The following is a 19,798-nucleotide window of genomic DNA, read 5'->3' on the forward strand; positions in this document are numbered from 1 at the left end:
AACAGGCCTCAACAAAGCTAAGATTTTCTCCTCTCTGCCTGACTTTACAAAAGATGGTAGCCAAGGACTGTAATTATATTCATATATGTTTTCTGTTTGTGTCTTATTTGTGAGTCCTCACTAAAAAGTTTGTATATATGAAATGAACCTTATCCATAATTTGTTTCTGTTTGCTCATCTGTGGCAAATAAGTCTTTTGTAGACTAATGGAGATTAAATAATACAGTTCACAGCACTGAATGCTACCTGATGAGGAATAGTTTCAGTATTAACTATATAATAAATATAATTCAATAGGATTAGATCTAGTTGCATAAAGAGTCATTAGTACCAGGAATTAATTATTAGAGCACGAAAGCCTGTATTAGATTTACTAGGAGAGAAGCAGGATAATGTATCATTAGTGTAGATGTGGTTCATACTTGTAGTGCAACTTTGCGCTTTTGTTTGAAATAGAGAGACACTTTGTCTCTACGGATGGAAAACTCCCTAATAAATTGATTCTTTTACTTTGCACAGTCATGTGCAAGCTTAAAGAAATTGAGGGAGAATTTTCTTGCTACTCAGATGAAATAAAGCTCTTAATAAAATAAGTGCTTGACATACTAGTGGCTGAAAAAAATGTCCAGAAAATGTAGAGCTAGCTTCCTGTATGTAGCAGGATTTAATATCTTGTTCCTAAGTATCTTTTTCTAATGCATTTTTTTTTTTTCTTGAAAATTCTCTTCAAGAAAATTCTGAAATGATGTTTGGACTTAAAATTGTATGCAGGTTTTTTTTTTTTTTTTTTTTTTGTCTGAGGACATATGTACTACTTGTCTTACAGAGCTTGATAAATTCTGTAGAAATATGGAAGCCTCTTTTACAAACAGATGTTTAAGAGTCTTAGCTAATTGTATATACTTGAGTCTTGGGGGATATAGTGAGTTATATGATATAAAAGCAACCGAAAGAAAAGTTTGAAACTAAGTGTAATAGAAGTTGAATATTTCTCTTAAGCTAAGGCAATTTGTGCTTTAATTCTTTCAGAAACCTAATTAGTTGACTATGTCAAACTATTGAAAGAATTGGCAGAATAAATGGAAATAGTGATCTCTGTAAATGGCTATAGAACTCTGAAGCCATAAAAAGACTATCAGTGACATTTTCAAAATATGACGTGAAGTTTTATTCTAGTTATGCAGTATTCACGAAGCTCCTAGAAGTGAGAAGGTTCAAACATCAATCATGCAGTTCCAGCCTCTGTGTACCACTTTGCCATGAGAACAGGGTGGGAAATGAATTCTGTGTTTCTTCATCTATAATGTCTTGATTAGATACATGTGAGGAATTGACTTCCACAAGGAAAACACAGAATGCTGACTTGAACTAGTTATTATATGAACTGCCAAGACTTTATATTTACACATTTCATATTTTCAGATAAACTCATAACATCTTTCAGAAATCCCTGTTGAATTTCCTAAACTGCTGTATAGGAGAAAAATAAAAACGTTACTTCAGAGAGCTGATAAAGCTCTACTGTTGGGTTAACCTTTGAATCTTTCCATCTAGGAACAATAAAATTTGTTTGGTGAACAAGTAATTGGACTTTGCTCTGATGACAAATTGTAATTGGCAGGAAAATGCTACCATTATCCTAGAAATGTGTGGTACACAAATGCTGTCCCTTCTTGGTTGCTCTCTGAGGCAGTAAGTAGTAAACTGTTTTCACATCTGATGGTTTTGCTGCTAGGTCTACATAGCTTCAGGCCAGTGGCTATTTCCATGCCCTCTATATGACTTGCCCTAAAATGAAGAAGGCACTGAATTATTTACAATGGCTTTGGTAAATTTTAGGGACCTTCAACAAAAGACTACAAGGAAGGTAGTCTGTGAGCATCACATGAACAAGAATAGGAGAAAGGGTAGTTTCAGTTGTTTACTTTCATTTGAGATTTGAAATTTGAGAAGGCGGCCTGTTTGTGAGATATTTCAAGTGCAATCTATGAAAATAATTTTAATTAAACCATATTAATTTTAATTTATTGAGAATGGATTCTAGAGAATAGATTTTGATATTTGAGCGAGAACTTTAAAAGAAAGAAATGCTTCTCAGCTTTTGACAGAAAATATTTTGATCTCTGTCTAAAGAAAAGATTGTGGGAACTGGAGAGAGTTTAATACTGACAACAGGACTGACTCTTCTGTCAAATGTATTTCTTCTGCCAGTTACTTGAATTACTACACATGTTAAAATGCTCTGCTGGAGTTGGAATTAATATTCTCAAGGTAATCTTTTAACCCCATGACAGAAAAATATGCTTCATATTGTTGTTTGTTAGAAGACTTGGCATTGCACAACTAATACTTGATGATAAAGATCCGGTAGTACTTAACGTATCCTGAGATGCAGGGAGGTTTTAGTTGCACATTTGATGCACAGAGAAATTTGGAAGAAACCACTGACTCTGAATCAGTTAAGCTTATTAAAAGACTGTAATACAGGTGGCAAGTGACATTGTTTTGAAACTGGGATTTTTAGAAATGGCAGTCTTGAATAATGCTTTTACTAATGGGTGTCATTGTTGCAGTTTGATTACGTGCATGTTTGCATTTGAAATGGCCATATATACAGTTCATAATCTTAATGTAGGTTTGTTTCAGGATTCTTGCTTCATTAAAATTTTCTGCAATATATCTGCTGTTATGAAAATCAACAAAAGTGCAGGGATTTGGTGTGTAAATTCTTCAGATACTACCAGAAGTCTGGGGAACAAAGTATCACAACTTATGTCCTTGATTTTCTACAGGAATGGGTACATGTAACAAAGCAACTTGTTTCTTACATATATCGAGCTCAACACTGATAGAGTAACTATGTTTCTTTCAAATACGTTAACACAATTAATGATTTATCTGCTCCAGGCATGTAAAATTAAAGATTACTGGCAACTGTAAGTATGAGCTGCCTCAGATCTTAATAAAATTGTCATTTTGGATTTCAGTATCCAAAGTCTTGTTTTCTTATCAATACTGGCTGTGATCCCTCCCTTATGGCTTGTGTTATGTATGGAAATGCAAGGTATATCTTCAGGAACAACCCAATCAACCCAATGAAGAAATAAGAACATATTTAGATGGCTTGAGTTGTACTCCACACTGAATATAGCTGCAGCAGTATGCTGTTATGCACTGGATTCTAACTCTGATTCCAACGTTACCTAGTCTCTCTGTATTAATGTGTTAATTCAAGTACTCTTTACTCTTGTCCTACATTTGATTTCAAAAAAAAAAAAAAAAAAAAAAAAAAGGAAAAAAACATCTGGGCTACATAATTTTAGAATAGTCTCCATTAGGAATGATGACCTTGATTGACCTTATTTTTAGTTTGAGAAATGTGGATGCCACAGATTTGAGTAAGGTAGGGACCTATTTTCTAAGAGAATGTAGAAATGAGAACATAATGTTAAGAAAGGAGAGTGAGCATTACCTGAAATCAATTTGTAAAATTCAGTCACTGAAGAAGACAGACACATGAGGCATGTGTAATCTGACTGCTGTGCCTAGAGACATGCCATATTCAGAAACATCTCTACAAGTAGAATAGATTATTTTCACTTTCCCATGTTTCCCCTTACCTTGCTATGTATTGATAGCAGGAAGCAATGTGCCCCTCAACATAATGGTGAGATTGAATAGTGGAGAATTTGGATATGTGAAATGATGCAGGAGTGTGAAGATAAGGTTCTTGCGCTTGTGCACAGTGAAAACTGCAGGCACACAAAGAACCTTCTGCCTCTAAGCAAGGGTCTTGAGATGATGATCTCTGGCAGGAGGAAAGGTGATCCAAACCTGCACAATTGTGCTGTTCCAATGTGGGAAAACTTGCACTGCATCAGGCTGTATGCTCTGACTTTTTGTAATTCCCAAATCAGACCCTTGAAACACAGAGCTTCCGATTTCAGGATAGTAATGATCATGAAAGGTATTTGGTAGTCAAATGCAAGCAACTGCTTTCCTGGTCCTTGGAAGATTATGCTAGATGCAAAAGTGAGAGGTGCATTATCAGAAGCTGTGCAAAGATTTCCTCTGTGGATGATTATAACATAATTTTCGATGTTTTCTATTCTTCCTCCCAACTTCTCTTGAGGGAGGGAGACTTAGAAAATTTAGAAAAATGCAAAGAGAAAATCCCAAATGAATGCTAACTCCAAACTTTTCTAAATCCTAAATGCTGCTGCTGTTCATTGCTGTTATTTGTGGATGCTTCTAGGGAGTTTTGGTGACCTGCTGTCTTATTTCCTACTGTGTGGGAAGCCATCACACACTGATGAGTTGTTTTCCTTTTCTAGTAACTTTAAACTTAGCAAGAAATTATTTCATTAATAAATGAAAATAAGTGAGTTAATTATGAATATAAAATTGAAAAAAGATTGAGATTCCCTGCAAAATATTGTTATTGTATGTGCACATACAATAAAGTTGGAGGGAGGAAAGGGTCATACAGAAATAATTTTGAGGGTGGAAGGAAAGTAGGGAGTATGTGAGGAATAGACTTGAAGCAGCAGAGCCCAGGACAAACACCAGCAAGATAAATTCCTGTTGTGCAGTTTGGGGTGAAACAAGTAAACAAATATATGTACTGTGAGCTATTTATGAAGAGCCTCCCATTGAACTCTCCTTTCTCTCCTTCCTCCACACCTGTATTTCTTGCACCCTGTTGTGGAATGGTATGCCCCAAACCCATGGCCTCTCTGTGGTATAGGACCGTCAGAGTATGTCAGAGGAAGTAGCTCTGCAGCCCAGATAAGATGCGGCAGGCCCTGCCACTTGGCCAAAAATGAAAGAAAACACATTTAGCTCAACCGTTTTGCAAGCTGGTGATGAAAAGGAAGGGTGGGGGAAAAGGTCATAGGAATTTCTTGTATTGAACTACTTCTTCTATAAGTAGAATTGAATAGTAGGGAAAAATGCCGCTCTAAGGATAAAAGAGGCTTCAAGTGAGAAGTATTATGATTCTTAGAGAAATTATTTTTCACCAGGCATTTTCTTATTATTCTTTTATATTGCATGTGAAATAGGAAATCAGTGGTTGTCAAGACTGCTGCAAATGAAATGCCTTAGGATTGCACTTCAGAGGTTTATCTTTTCCCATAGATTCAGCTGATCAAAGTAATTCACATGTATTCAACAAAAGTAGTATCAACTTAAAAAAAAAAAAAAAAAAAAAGGGAGTCTGACAAGACTATCACACGTATTAAAATAACAATATGTCAAATGAGATAGAATATCTCATGATTTGTCAATGGAAAAGATAAGCATATCCATGAATTTCAAGAACATAATGCAGCCAATAGAGAAAATTTTGGTTTAGAGTCAGAAAAGTAGATGTGGATGCAATAATAATAATAATAATAATAAAAATCCCATGAGGAAAATCACTCTTAAAAAGGGTGAAATAATTCTGTACTTGCTTTACACGTGATGAAGTATAACTTATCCCTCTCAAGAGTATTTCTAAAAGAGAATAAGTGCACAAGGGAAAATTGCACAGAAGAAAACATGTCCAACAGTGTATTTCTCCTTGTACAATTTTGGCCTTAGGCAATGTGTTATTTATTATGCTAATTCCACAGGATTTAGAGAGCTTTTTCCTAGATGTGGAATGTTTTGGAAAAATGTCTGTAGGGGAAACTGAATTTCTCTTCCTCTGAACTATCTTGTCTACATTTTCATCATGGATTCTGTCCTTACATGGTAACAGATGAATCGGGTTTTACTGGAGAGTGAACTACAAGATATGTAATCAGTTTGCAGGTGAAGAAAAGCAACAGAAATAGAAGGAATGACATACGGAAAAAAGATAAAATGGCATTAAAAATGCATAGCTTGGCTTAAGAAATTACTTAGGCTGTCATTGGCTTTGATAGCTTGCAGCTATTGAAAAAGTGTGAAATACAAAGGAGGAAAATTTTGTGAAATTTCGTGATACTTGGAGTATTTTTGTTTACACCAAATTTGAATTCAGCCATATGTTTTCTGTTGGGATTGCTGTACATTCTTTTCAGCCTGTATCCGTGAGAGTTTAAACCAGAGAGCTTGCACATTGGAAATAAGGAGGATATATTTCACCTAATATTTTACTAGCTCTCTGCCATTATATTATTCTGTTCCTAGCTTTATAGGATAGTGATCATAATCTGCATTTCATAGATAGGAATGCTTTCATTGTGAGTGCATGAACACACATGTATTGCACAGGCTTGTTCATCACTAGCGGAGATCAATGGGAATCCACTTCATGGTTCTCTAAACAATCATCTTCCTGGAAGGAGTGGATTTGCAAAAAGAAGTGTCTTACAAAAAAGGTTACTCCAGAAGCGTGTGGCAATGCAGGGAACTGAACTTGGCTTCTCACACTAGAGAGATGCAGTTTTATCTGCAGCTGGGTATAATGGGAAATGATGTCAGTGTGTGAATGGGATCCTGACCTATGAACAGAAATATTTCTTCCTGGATCTTTCCTTCAGAATTCTTCTCTTGCTGCTTTTTCCACTCAATAATTCTGGTAGCTTAATTGGCATGACCAACTGGATGTTATTTTTTTTTTCCCCAGTGGTATCAAGTGGTCATCTTTTCTTTGTAGTAATCTTATTACAGGCAGTTGGCTTCCTGATAGCTAGATATCTTTTCCACCTCCAGTCTGACACTTGTTTACACAGGTCTCAGCTTGTTTCAGATGACATGTTAGTAGAGTACCTGACAACATCAAGCCTCTCCTTCTGTTACCTCTCTTTCCGCTTCCACTTCTGCTTTTTGCTGTGCTTGGTATGCTCCTTCTTGTTCAACAATGTTATTGTTTGTGATAAAGAATCAGCATTCTCTTGATGATCTTATTTCTGAATGTTTACTGATGTGTTTCTTGTATTGGTCTCAAACTTTATTTAGAATTCTTATATTGCATATTTATTGTACCTGCTGAGGCACCAGATAATTCTGAACAGGCTATGGTGGTTATCTTCTCTTCTGAAAGTTCACTGTGCATTTGTACACTTCGTACATTTTTATAGTTCCTGTTTCTATCTGTTAAACATACAGGTTTGTGGTGTTGACTAAGATATAAATTTGAGATGAAGTTTTATCACCTACTCCAGAAATTGAATAGAGGTAACACAATTATGCTTCTTGTTATGGAATCAAGATTTCCTTTTAATTGAAAGATATAGGCTAATTAGTGTGGAATGTGGATCAGACAAACTGAACAGCAAGACTTGTTTTTCAAACTCTGATCTTCAGAAGTCAGTGGATTTTTTTTTTTTTTTTTTTTTTTTACTATGTAGATGGATGGATGGGTTATTTTACAAAAGCAGACTTTAAAGAAGCTTGTTAATAATAACACTAAATGTTGAACAGTAAGAAACAATTTTGAGCCCAAGAGTATTTATGTTAGAGGATTTCTTTTGCATTAATGTACTTCAACGTTTTGTGACTGTGTCATGTGGTTCCATTTTTGTTGAAAAGGGCTCAAACTGAGCTACTGCCTACTGACTGCCTACTCTGTTCATGAGAAAGATGTCACTAAACTGTGCCTGTTTTATCTTTGCTTGTAAATATTTCTATTTAAAGAGGGATTTAATGCATGTTCTTAGGCCACTAAACAGCCTTTACCTTTACATGTTTTGACCATGTTTGTGAGATACTAAATATTTTTACCTTATGCTTCTGTTAATAAATAGTCCGGGATATAGTGCAAGTAAAAATTAAAACAAACAAACAAACAAAAAAAGAATTCCACAAATAACATATGCGTACTTTCTTATATTGTCATTATTTATAGCAGAGGTATGCCAGCAATGGCTTATACTAAAAAATTACAAAGCCCAGATCTGTGATGTGATCAGCAGTAGCAAGCTGACATGGAAGGCAGCTCATTCTCCATTGTCTTCCAGTTCACCATGTATGTCACTAAAAGGATTAAAGGCATAAATCATGTGATATGGAATACTCATAACCAGTGCAGCTGGTCAGACCCAGATGACAGTCATCTTTGAACAGCTGAGCCTCAATTTTGAATTATCTGCAAAGCCAGAAAGTGTTGCAGCTTAGCTAGTAGCAATGTTTTCTAACTGGAGTTGGTGGGAACTGGGTGGTTGTGTCCCTCTCATACCTTTCCATCCCTTCTCACATTCCAGAAGCTTAGCTCTTCCCATCCTATGAAAAATAAGTTCTCAGCTATCCTTTTGTACTGTTTCAAAGCTTTACGAGGATGCAGGAACTGCTAGAGCAGTTTGCAGTCATTTGTGTAGGAGGTGTGTGAGGGGATGTATGCATTCACTGTGCTGAGATAATTACTGAATTTGACTTGACTAATAATCAAGTGGTATTTGCTGCAAAAAAAAAAAAAATCTGGACAGAGGGTAGAGGAATCTTTTATTCATTAAGCTCTGTGCTCAGTAATGCCACCAAAATGCAAATGTAAAATGCTTTGAAAAGAAGCAATTACTTTTAAAAGGTGTAGGAAGCACTGTTTATGAACTAGATAACATTCGTTATAATTTTTGTTGTTGTTGTTGTTGTTCAGGTTTAAACTCGGAATACCAAAGCATTGGGGAATAAAATGTTAAGTAATTCTGTGGTCTTAATTTTTTTTAGATGCGGCAGTTTCCCTGTGTTGTCATGGCAACACACTTTCTGTATAATTGTCAGGCTGCCTTACAGTGATGAAAATAAGTAAAGTTGTCATACAGCATGACCCGGCCTTATACTCTGAGTGGAGATTTATTGCCCACTGTGCAGGAATACCACTAAGGATACCTGTCACCTGCACAGTAAGAATTGTACGTCACTGAAGTGCTGCAGGAACACACGGCAATGAATGTGAAATGCTGGACCTGAATGTTGTGCAGTTGGACAAAAAGCCCTCCCCAGGCCCACTCTTGCTGGGATTATTTTTACTTATGTTTTAAATGAGTGGAGAATCAGAGTTTCTCCAGCTACCATCAGCCCTAAGCAAATTATTTAGGAATTTCATTTTTCTTGGAGATGAAAGAAATCTAGAGACAGTTGTTTGTATGGCCATCACTGTAGGAATAAAGGTAGAGAAGAATGTGCCTTGGGTAATTTCCTAATGACTATCCCTGGGCACCTCCTCTGTAACATCTGGGCACCTGAGAGTGCTCATCACCAGGCTCAGTTCAGGCTGAAAATGATATAAATTCCTTGAGTTACAAAGTTAAGAGCATAGAAACCATACAAGTGGGGGAAAAAAATAAAGAATTTCTGCCTCAGTCCTGTCGCTGCAAGGATTATCCTTAGTTGCTCCAAATAACACAGTCTGGGGACACGACAGACAGCTCAGCTGTCATGTATACAACTTGCTCTGAGGTGTTCCTCTTCTATATGTCATCTTTATTCTTTTATTAAAGATAAGCTAAAGCTCCCTCTATTACTGTTCCAGCATCTCAGATGGCATGGGTGCTGGGAGGTGACTATTTTTTCTCATGACGCTTTTTTATTCTTTTTAGCAGCTTTTCATTTATAAGACCTTTTTCTCTTTGTTAAAAAGAGTGTCCCTGTTTCTCTCTTTGCTCTCAGTAGACTTTGCTTCCTTGCTTTCTTAAGCATGGCAGTGAAGCTATTTCCTCCCTTCTGAGGATGCTTGGACACTTATAGTAAGCAGGATGATGTTTCATCCCTTCTTCCACGGGGTTATTTCCCATTTACCCCCTCCCTCCCCCCCCTTTTTTTTCTTCTTCCTCTTCCTCTAAAAATTCACTATAAATTAATTAGAATTAAAAACAACCTGTCAAGTTTACAAAAAAATGTTACTCGTTATCACTGATTTAAAATGAACTATATCTGTATTAATTCTTTACTAATCTTGCTTTAAAGGTCCTGTTGTTTTTCCTGCTGTTTTAGGATTAGAACAAAAAATTTGTTTTTTAATGATGGCATGTATAGTACTTTCAACTGCAAAAATCACTGCTGTTCAGAGTGGTTTTCATTATAAAATTTTACATATCCCATTAAAAAGAACGTGTACGTTGTTTCCAGGAGCAGTGATTTTTGTTGCTGTCTGTATAATGGCATTTTGGTCTATTACTCCTACGCAATGCTAGCAATAAAAATAATAGTCTATAATTGGGGTGTATAATAAAATCCTTTTAAAGTGGAACACATAAACTTATTGTGTGAAGACAATAACCTTGATAAGGTAGATGAATGAGTCTTATGTGAGTCTGCTGGGATGAAAAGGGAAGGATGTAGAATATATGTGATACAGGAATGTTAAATTATAAAGCAATTTCTTTTTCTTCTCTTTCTGATTATGTTATGCTCTTTTTTATGTTCCCTCCATTTTGTTTTCCATCTTCTGTTGCTCAAATGAACCACTGATACTTTTATAAATAATTTTAAAAAGGAAAATGAGGTAGTTTCATCTCATGTCAACTCTTGTCTCACACTCAAAACATAAGGAAATATTATTTTCTTCCCACTATTTCTGAAAACAAAACAGTTTGTTACTCTTTTTACTTTGTTAAATCAAGCTACATTTCAATAATAGTGCTGAAAATCAAGCAGAGCAGAACTGTTAAATATATATATGTATCTTTTTAGATATAGTTTTATGGAATTTTAGACTGTGAGATCCACCTCACTGGGCTACAGAACTCCTGAAGAAAAGAGCTGTTTTGTGCTTATCTCCTACATAACTCTAAGCTATGCCAATTTCAGTGATGTGGATGCAGATCAGAAATCCAGAACTTCAGGAGTCCTGGCCCTACTGCTGATTGCAATTGCAGTTTTGGTTCGGGCATGTTACACCCATAGCCTGTTTCCACTCCTATTATGCTTTCTGTAAACTGACCAGAAAACTATTTCTTACCCAGTTGTCTCCCTGGGGTGTCTTAAGGATTAATTACTGTAAACGCAGTTCCTGGAACACATAAAGTTCCCTGTAAGTATCCATTATTAAATGTTATAATCCCCTCAAGTACTTATTCACATTAGTTTTCCTTACTTAAGTAGCCCCAGTGACATCTGTTTCTATTAATTACTTCCACTATTTGCCACTCTTCTTAAACACAAGCTGAATGGTTTGGCTATAGGAAAGCAAATTCTCTGGACATCTGTTTTCTTCCTTATTTAATGTATACATAGCACTGTAGGCATAGAATTTGTCTGTTCTGGAGTCCTTTAGAAGAGGGCTCAATTTCTTTCATTTCCTAATTTCTTAATAGCATCTCTGGTGAATATACAAAGCTTTCTAAACATAATTAATAAATATAGAGTTGACAGAAGCAAGTCAGCTCATCCTCTTCTTTCTACCACATTTCCAATGTACAAATGTAATAACTCCTTCCATTAAGTAAATAGAATTTAAGCTACTCACTCAGTTTAATCTACAAGAACAAATACGCAGGGAGAGCTAATGTGATGACCTAAATGATTTCTTCACCAACTGGTAAGTTTTTTCCATGGTGCCACCTTAGATTTATCTTGTGGACATGATTAGCAAATGCTTTCTAGATGATCTTATTTACATGAGATGTGTGCAAGGCAGAAGTGGTCTTTAATGCAGAGAATCTTCAGTGTGCTTTCACCTTTAGAGAAACTGTCTAAGCAGAACTTCTACTGACTGTATCTCCAGCGTACAATGCATATTATTGTTCATGCAGTCCCTTCTCTGGAGAGCTCATCTGAGGTGCTAGTATGTGGAATAAAGGAATGTTTGTACTTAAATCTTTTCCTTACAGGTTAAAGTGTGGATACTTACTGGATCAATGTTGTTACTGATGATGTGTAGGCACAAAACCCAGAATTTTTACCTAACAGAAAGCATGCTATGTCTGCATCACAGGTGCCTAATTAAAACATTCAAGCATTAAAATGTGGCTACACTTTTTCTTGCATCTATAACTGATCTTTGCACCTATCCATTTTGCCTTCCTCTATGCAACCCCAAGGATCAGGTAAATATCTTGTAAACCATGTACACTTTGAATGTATTTGAATATTCACTTCTGCCAGGATTATGTCTGGAGCATGAAACTTGTGTAAGACTAATAAATATGGCCTCTAAGATTCATATTTATTTCCTTGCCAGTAATCTCCTGACAGCCCATTCTTCTCTGTCTCATCGTCGTGGATTTAGATCACTTAACTCCTTCTCTGCCTCCAATTACTCTAAGCCCAACTATTGCACTGATCTAGAAGCTGTCTCAGTGCATTTATTTTTCTTGGCTTTTTCATGCATTTATTAGCTTTGTTTTTCCTTACATGTAATGTAGTAGCATTAATAGTGTCTGGGAACCTCTAAAATAAGGAAAGATATCTCCCTCTTTACTTAACGTAGATATTTAAATAAGTACCATCATGAACTTTCATCGTGCCTAAACATGTTTTGTATATGGGGAGCATAAGCAGTCCTATTGACCCAATGTACTTATTAGCCTGCTTGAATATGATCACCTTATTACAAAGACATTAAAAGGGGGGAAAAAGTTTCTTTGCTCTAAATAAAAGAATATTTTTGTTTAAGAAAAAATATGCAGTCCTCTCCCATTCTGCTGAAAGAAGCCCCCACATATTATACTTGCCATGTATCAAACAATATTAAGGTCTCAATACATTCAAATTAAAAATCTACTTTTGACTTGTCTTAGTTCATAGCCCTGGAGATGTAATACATTTTTGGATGCTCTCATCTGGTCTCTGATATGACAATGATAAGGACAAGTGTGAAGTTCAAATCTTGGATTGCTTTAAGAAGCACTCTTTTCCTTTGGAGATTCTCTTTTAGGAGAATCTTGTATGGACATTTAAACTATCCTATACTGATCCATCAACCTGTTCATGCACCAGATCTTACAATATATTAAGCACATGAAGCTGTCTGGGAACTAACAGACTATGGATGTTTGTTGCACTGGAGATCACAGCCCACATTTTTCTGATAAGCTGTTATATCTATCTACACAGCTAATGCCTAAGGTTCAATATTCTAAAGCAAAAGCAGAGCCTCCTCACTCAGTATATCTTATAATCTTATCAGATATTTTCAAGAGTTTTCCTCACCCTTCATCTGCCGCATAGCACCATTACGCATAATGCCCACATTCGCTCCCTTTTCTCCATGTCCCATACTGAGGCAAGGGTGGTCATTGTCTGGCTCTCAGCAGTAAAAAACACAAAGCAGATGGAAGCCAGCAAGTTAACAAGGCCAACAAACACTGACCTGGTGGAGAACAGGCATGGTGTCTCATTTATTATATGCTAAGACAGCTATGAAAAAGAAAAAAAGTACTAATTACAGTTATACAAGATGAAAAAATTTCGGTGTCCTTGATGACAGTTGGAAATCTTGTGCTTTGCTTTGATCTAACCCTTATCCTTCTCCCCGCCCTACACTGGGAACACAAGGCTAACACAAGACCCGAATTTAATCTCTCAAATTCATTCCTAGTTATTCTATGAAAACTTTAAAGTAGTCTTGTCCATGAAGTTTTTCTGTTCACAGGTCATCTTGTTTGGGTGTAAATGTGATTCTTTTGTGGTAAGCTAGAATTAAGTCAACTATTCACAAAGTTTTTTTTTATTTATTTTATTTTATTTTATTATTATTATTATTTTTTAAGCGGATGCCATGGTACCTTTGGTGCACAAAATCCCTTTGGGTTTTTGCTTTCGGTAATGCTGGAAGGCATTCTTTCCTGTGACTCCTCTTGTGGCAATAGATAAAAGAAACACTGTTTGCTTTTTTTCCTGCTAGGTGTGTGAGAATGGGCATGCTGCCTGTATCTTGATGTACAGCTTTCTTTAGTCTTGGACAGTATTCACAAATGCATTCTCTGATCCCAATAAATTCAACAAAAGATAAACAAAGCCAGTAATGCACTCATTCAGATTATGAATGAAGGCTATTCCTGAAAGCTATGGAACCCTTTCTCCAAGCTGCCAGAAACAAACGAATCAGTGGAAATGTAGGATCTTCCTAGCTACGACTGTCCTGATCCTAAGTTTTTTTTTTTTTTTTTTTATCATTTGCAAGAGGAAGATCATTGTGGCCAACAGTTGGTTAAGAAGAAACACGTTCTCCAGACAAAAAAGAAAAAAAATGCAGTTGGTATGTACTTGGAATGTACTTGGTAGGTATGTTCCTTTTTAGACGACAGTTTGTGAACACATAATTAAACATTTATTTGACTGTGGTCTTGATTTATGACATACCAACTCAAGGATATATAGTCAGATTGCAGTATTGCCTGTTTAATTGATCGGTGGGAAAGTAACTTGCTGGAATTTAATAAAACTGAAAGCATTGAAGGTTATCAGCATTATTATTTATCTTCAGAAACTGATCATAAAATATGCAAGGTGACCCTGAGTACTTGGTGGTTCCATAGGTATGAGCTGCTTTTCATGCTTTTTAATTTTTTTTCCACAGCATATCTGAAGACTTTGTCCTTTTCCTTTCAGCACAGAGCTTTAACCATTTCAGGCCTGAAGTCTTATGTGTGGTGAGAGCTCAAGCTGCTTTAGTGTTGTTATTTTTTCAATTCACATTGCCTTTTCATGTTCCCTGAAGAAAATATGTATGTGCCTGCTCTATCTCTGAGAATCTAGTTTTGGAGTCCCCATATTCATTTATCCACATTTCTACCATTCCCAGCAATTTTTTAATGAAAAAAAAAAAAAAAAGGGTAAAATTGTTACTGTTTTTTTATTTATTAAGACATTTGTAAATTTTCAGTTCAATCCTTTGTGAAAGCATTTGAAAATTTGTGTATGTAAGGTTGTGACTAATGAAGTTATTCAGACAAAAAATGTCTCAGAATAGAAGGTATAGATCCTCTTGGGACACAAAACTAATTCTGTTTCATAAACTAACACAGCACAGTATCATCAGGTCACTGTTGCCGAGTGTTACTGTATGTTGATCAGTTATACAGAAGGAATGTGAATATTGCATCTTGAGAGAAGTAGCTGAAGGGTATGTTCTACTTATCCTTACTCTTAGAAGAAGGTATGGAGAAGTAAGTTTGTCATTGTCATTGCCTTCTGAAAGGGACTTGGTGCAGTGTTATTTGTGTTCTTAGCAAATGCGTTCCTTAGAACTTTTTTTTTTTTTTCTGTTAAAAAACCATGGTGATAGAGGACAATCCTCATGCTGACAGCTTTCTCAGATCAGTAGGACAATGTGCCTTGCAGTTTCTGGTGGTGAGATTAGCCTGCAGTATGGACTAATACTTGACAGAAAACGATCATCAGTAGCAATTGTGGTAGGCAGTAGAGGAGGGAGGGCTTGAGTAGGGAGATTCAACAACCCAATTTCCAGACAAAGTTAAAACTCTTTTTAGGGAAAGATCCAAACACGGATGACAGTAACATTTCCACCATGACAATAGCGAGGATTAGCATTCCCTGGCAGCTATTTGTTTTGATATTATGAATATATGGGAATTATAGCTGTTTGGCAAACTGTGCAGAGAACAATTATTGCTGAATGATAAAAATAACATAAATCCAAGAAAGGTGATTGGAATCTAATTTTACTTTAAAACTGGTCCTCTTCTAACTTGATAAATTGAATCAACTATTAATAACACAGTGACCTGCTGAGTTATTAAGCCTATCTAAGGGATTTACTCTCAGAAAGCAATGTTCCAACAGAATAAGCAAAACTTTCAGACTGTGGGTTTTTGGCTGTTTATGAACTTATGGATTCTTCACTGGAAGCAGGGAGAAGATATATGCTGCGATCTCACTTTGATATGATGTTCAGGGTGAGTTTGGTTATACATCAGATGCTAGAAAGTAGAAATGACTCCACTTTTGAACTGATTCATGTGCCTGAGTTTATTTGTTAATCATAGTCTCCTTATAATTTGTTCACAGAGCTGATCCAACAGAAATTAAAGTGGTTGTTTAGTACTCAGCACTCATTCACTGCATGTCAGATAAACAGTAGTGCTAGCATGAGGACAGTGGTGGGAGTACTTGGCTGCACGTTAGAGCTAGATTTTCTTAGCTGAGCTATGAAATTACATCTTAATTATTTTATACACATGTATGCATATATATTGATACAAAACTACTAACAACTTTTAAGCAAACAGCAGTATTGGTAGAACTGGACATTAGATGGTTATAGCTTCTCTGACTTTACAATCATCCTGTGTTTTTTCCATTTTGTTATTTTCTTCCTATTCTCCCCAGTGGCTAGAATATTTCCTGGTGGTGTGGCTGAACCAGTAATATCATGTCCTAAGACAAGTGTGGGGACAAAGAGATAGTTTTGTGCCAAAGCCAGCAGGCGATTGTTGAAGATAGGCAGGCATTTGAAGGCTGTGTCTTTAAGAATGGTGCTGTGCAGGTGATGGTACCAGGGAAGCCCTAGCATGCCTCTATATCTCTAAAAAAGAGGGCACAGTACAAAACTCAAATACTGGTACATCAACTAGCCATATTACCTAACAGCTAGCTTGCTAACTGCTCTAATTTGGACCACTCCATCCCATTACTAATGCTATGTTAAAGTGTCAGTTGTGCTGGCACATGCCAATACAGCATTTATTTAGCAATATAAACATAGCTTGTGTGATTTAGAGAAAATCTGGAAAAAAATACTTGACATATCCCAAGGCGTCAATTTAATCACCTCTCATGTTCTCTCTGGTGAGCCAGCCACACAGCTCAGCGTGTGGGGCTGGCATAAAGACTCCCTTCTCCAAATCTGGGCACTGATGTGAATAAGTCTTGTCCTGCCCTGAGGTCATGAGATCTCAATTCTCCATCTATGAGGAGGATGGGTTCTTGGTGAGGATCCAAGCACAGCCAGGCCCAATTTATGTATGCAGAGAAAGAGTTTGTTGCTCAGCAATTAGTTAATACTCCTGGCATTCAAATGACATTTACAATCAAACCAGTGAATCTGGATGAAGTTTGGGATCAGATCATGGAATTTCTTTCAAAGATTTTCTTTTTTTCAGTCAAATCAGCTACTGAAAAAAACTGAAGTTTTACCAAGCCTGAGCTGAAGCCTTGGGAGTCACAGTATGCATCCTTTCATATTAGGTACTTCTGTGCTTAACCAGCAATCCTCTCACACTTAGATCAGTAAGGAGGACATGACCCCAAGAAAATTAAAACGTCAGAGTCCTCACTGGTCTTTGGAGACACAGATCTTTAAGATAAAGGCATCTCTAAACAGTGGAAGTGCTAAAAAATTTGAAACATTATTAAAGTTTGTCTATTGTTTTTTGTTTCTTTTGTAAACTGCTTGGATAGCACTGCATGAAAAAGCTGACTTTGGTTTAATTGATACATGGCAGAAGGCAGTGTTCCTTTGATGTTACTTTAATTACAGCAAAAGGAAAAACAGCAATAGCAGAAAGTACTTGAGTAGTAATTTCAGCAGGTACATCAGCAGTAATACAAAATTTAATTCTTGCTTATCATTGTTAGCAGGGGGGAGATTGTTCCTTCAGTTCTTTGCAGTGAATCACCAGATTATCACAAATCAGTCTCATAAGTGCTATTTTGATATCATGAACTTGAGAGACCAGCAATTTTCTTATGTGCTCTTTACCTCCTCTCTTAGAAATGGTTCTTTTCAGTGGTTAACTGGAGAAATTATACTACACTCCCTTGGTCTTACCATAGATATTATTTATAGGGAGCAATATTTCCCTACGTGCACAGTGAAGTGATGTTCAACCGCATGTCATCAGGAAGATTATAATGGTAGCCATACTAATTTCTGTGAAATAGTGAAAGGGAAACAAGAAACTTGAGATGAATCTAGAGGTCAGAAATGTTAATTAATTTTCCATGTTAAAAGGTTGTTCATCTAGAAAGGATAGTAATTGTTGCTGATTGATGGATGCAAGAAAGACAGTATCTTTTCAAGAGTCATTTGCTTATCCTTTTTCTTTATGAGCCAAACACTTATGCCTGATGAGAAGAAGAACAGAATAGTCACTAGAGCTGAGCATTAAATAATGAGGGTATGTTACAGGTTGGTGCAAGCTTTAATAGTAAGTACAACTAAGGCTTGTAATGTTTGATGGCTTTTCTACTTCCTTTAAGATCTGGAATTAAAATTTCAGAATTTTGAAGTAATTTTATTTTTCAAATTCTAGTAGTAAAAAAAGCAAACCAATACTCAAATCAAACTAAAATAGACCAATAACCCATCAAAATTCTTATGAGAGAAAAAGAAAAACTTTGCTGTCCTTCAGAGTACTCTGGCAAAACTTACAGGCAAGAAAATAATAAAGCCATAGGCCTATATTCTTGCATAGCATTTCCTATGTTAGAGTTGTCTAAAATCTAAAATATTTTAGAATAAACAATGTAATGAGTGTATTTTTTTTAATGGTTTTGAAAACCTCAAGTCCCTTGAAGGATCTCTAAGCACTGAGATCCACTCAAATCAAAAGTTTTATCAGAGGTTTCTTTCTTTCTGAGATAAAGCAGTTTCTCTCAGGGCAAGAAATAGTAGTTAATGCCAACAATTTCTATGTTCCTGTCTGCTTTCTGGTGTTGAAGATAACATCATATTTTAGAGAAAAGGTAGTGGCTTCTGAGTAGGGCAAGAACAGTGAATAAGCTAATGAGGAATTTCATACAACAGAAAAAAAGACAATCTCCTGTTAATTCAAATGAATTTCCTCTTCTCCCTTCCTTTGTTCCAGCACCCCAATATGTGGTGACTCAAGTGTAATTATAATGTCATGTCACTCAAAGATATTAAAATTAATTTATTGGAAATTTGCTTTTAAATCTCTAGAATATTGGGCAAAATAACCCAGACTATACCTTAACATCATGGTACAGTGTTAAAACTATTTTACCTGTAACTCAAATTTCTCTAACCTATGTGATCTTTTCACCAAAAAGTGATTTACTTATTCAGTGGAACCTATGGGATGGAAGTTATACACCAGGGCTGAAATGTGCAGTCCATAACATAAAAGCTCACTGGCAAATATGCCCATTAGTTGGAATAACTGTCATCTCTCTTGAAATCAAAGAGATAAAAGTTTCCAGCTGGGCCACAATGGCTTAAGGACTTCTCACTCTACTTAAATGAATGACCTTTAATTTTTGAGAACGTCATGAAACAAACACAATTTATTAACATACCTCATCTGAAATAGAACGTGATATCCTTGTCTTGGTGCAGTTTAAGACTTAATTCTAAGTTTGTTTAAGACTTTATCTGGTTGGAAAATCAAATGTCAAACTTATGAATTATGAAATTCTTATTTCTTTTTCTCCTTCCTTAAAAACTCTGTATTGGAAATGCACCATTAAAAAAAATTGAAGATTGATGAGGAAGTCATATAAGCAAGGTCAGAGCAATAGGAGCGCAGCAATAGCTTACTTCATCTCTTCCTATTATGATTTTAAAGACTGGTTATTTAACACACCCATTCAACATCATTAGGCATATTAAAACTTTACATAGGATCATAGGCACAGCAGCTTAACTTAATGTATTAAATTAACAGGGGATTAAATCTTCTTGAGTTGGCTCGGGAGACATTTGCTTTATGTTCTAAAATGAATGTTTATGAAAGTCCTACTTTGAAATAAGAAGTTGGGTTAACAGCTCTTTTAAGTACTATAGTGAACTAGTTTAAAAAACTAGTGCTTACTTTGCAATCACCTCTGCATAACATAATTTGCATTTTCATACAATAGTCTCTTGTGTTGTGTTGCATAAGATACTGGATTTTGCGCTATTTTTCCAAAAATGTTTTGTGTGACTTGGGTACTACACTTTTCTTGTGATAGGGGGAGAATAATC

At 35.9% G+C, this 19,798-nt stretch overlaps 1 long non-coding RNA gene across 2 annotated transcripts in view; it reads left to right on the top strand.

The window, feature by feature from the left end:
* Window positions 1–19,798, top strand: part of LOC124417971 — a 48,235-nt gene that overhangs the window by 18,622 nt on the left and 9,815 nt on the right. Inside the window, exons 4-5 of one of the 2 annotated variants that reach the window (XR_006939286.1) lie at window positions 14,033–14,107; window positions 14,429–18,001. The exons of the other annotated variant lie outside the window; for it this stretch is intronic. This is a non-coding gene — a long non-coding RNA (uncharacterized LOC124417971). The remainder of the gene's footprint in view (window positions 1–14,032; window positions 14,108–14,428; window positions 18,002–19,798) is intronic. 2 annotated transcript variants of the gene reach the window in all.

This window comes from Gallus gallus, chromosome 4, assembly GCF_016699485.2.
Source record: "Gallus gallus isolate bGalGal1 chromosome 4, bGalGal1.mat.broiler.GRCg7b, whole genome shotgun sequence".
In the NCBI taxonomy this organism is placed as follows: domain Eukaryota; kingdom Metazoa; phylum Chordata; class Aves; order Galliformes; family Phasianidae; genus Gallus; species Gallus gallus.